Genomic DNA, 1,544 nt, shown 5'->3' with positions numbered 1-1,544 from the left:
TATATATATATATATATATATATATATATATATATATATGTATAAATGTGTTAAACACAACCCAAATGTAGCTCCTATGTTAGGACCTGCTTGCTATCCCTTTAAAGATGCTATCATGGAGAATTAATTGCCAAGAAATATCTGGCAACCAATTGTCCCAATTGCCCCCAAATCCTTGAAAAATTTCTTTGGGGAAACAGTGGAAATAAAAGAAGGGGTGGGTGGAGAATCAGGACAGTGTGTCCCCTTGGATACCATTCCATATGAGACAAAGATAGAGCTGAGGGGGTGGTAGGGCACTCATTTTCCTTGCCTGATGTCTCTGAATGGAAGAACATTGAAGTGATAAGATCAGGAGAATGAGTAACCAGCTATGGTGACAATTAGATGAAAGGAGACTATTCAGAGGAGCAGAGTATGGCAGGGTGGGTCAGTGGACTTCTCCATCCTCCTGTTCCTGAAGATTATTATGAACAATATTGCTGCATACATGTCCTCCATTCACTGTCAATTACCTCTTTCAGTCAGAGGGAGAGTGTGTATGAGGTGTGCGCTCCTTAATACCTCTCTGCATTAAAAGTTACACACAATCTAGTGTTTTTTTTCTTAAAAATTCTAAATTGATTTCCAAAATATTGGTTAGACTTGTAGCCACGCCAAAAGTGGATCAATGTGTCTATCTACTCACCTTTCTAATATTGACTTTTGTCATCTGCAGGGGTAGGAGAAAGGATCATAATCCCTGTCTCCACTTCCAGCAAAGCCATGAACATGTCTGAAATGATTTCTTTTTAGATTTCTTTCTTTTTTTATACTATTTATGGCTATTCTTAAAGATGAGATGTCCATTGGAAAGGAATAGAAAGATAGGATAAGATAACATCTCAGAGGGCTTGAAAAAAATGAAAGATCATCATTGTCATTGGTGGCTTCTGGTCTAGCTCAGTTTATCTGTACTAATGTATTCACTCACAGATAATCAACACATTATAGAAAAAAAGAAAGTCAATCTAAGGTTATTGGGAACATTACTTGGCTTCCTAAAGCATTAATTCTTTTTTGTTTATTTGTTTGTTTTGCTTTTTTGGAGGGGAGAAGGTAGGGCAACTGGGGTTAAGGGACTTGCAGAAGGTCACATGGCTAGTTTTTGTGTTAAGTGTCTGAGGCCAGATTTGAAATCAGGTCCTCCTGACTCCATGGCTGGTGCTTTATACACTGTGCCACCTAGTTGCCCCCATTAATTCTTTAATAGATGAAATCCCCAGGTGCAGAACTGTCCTCAACCAGAACAATTCTGCTCCTCTCATGTAACTCTTAGAGAGTTCTTCCTTGAGAGGTAACCTGATTTGCTCAGCTACATACACAGTATAAAACAGGGGCCATGTCTTATATAGTAATGAAAAAATAGAATATTTTTTTCTAATCTCTATACACAGTATGTCCTTAATGATTGACTGTTTCATTTCTCTTTGGCTCCCTAGGTCACTCACTGGAATTTGAAAATGTCCAACTTTACCACCGCTGTGACTGAATTTCTCCTCATG

Source organism: Petaurus breviceps, unplaced genomic scaffold, assembly GCF_028583685.1.
Source record: "Petaurus breviceps papuanus isolate PSGF00001 unplaced genomic scaffold, PetGlider_PUasm1.0 462, whole genome shotgun sequence".
NCBI lineage: Eukaryota > Metazoa > Chordata > Mammalia > Diprotodontia > Petauridae > Petaurus > Petaurus breviceps.
This window is presented reverse-complemented; position numbering follows the sequence as displayed.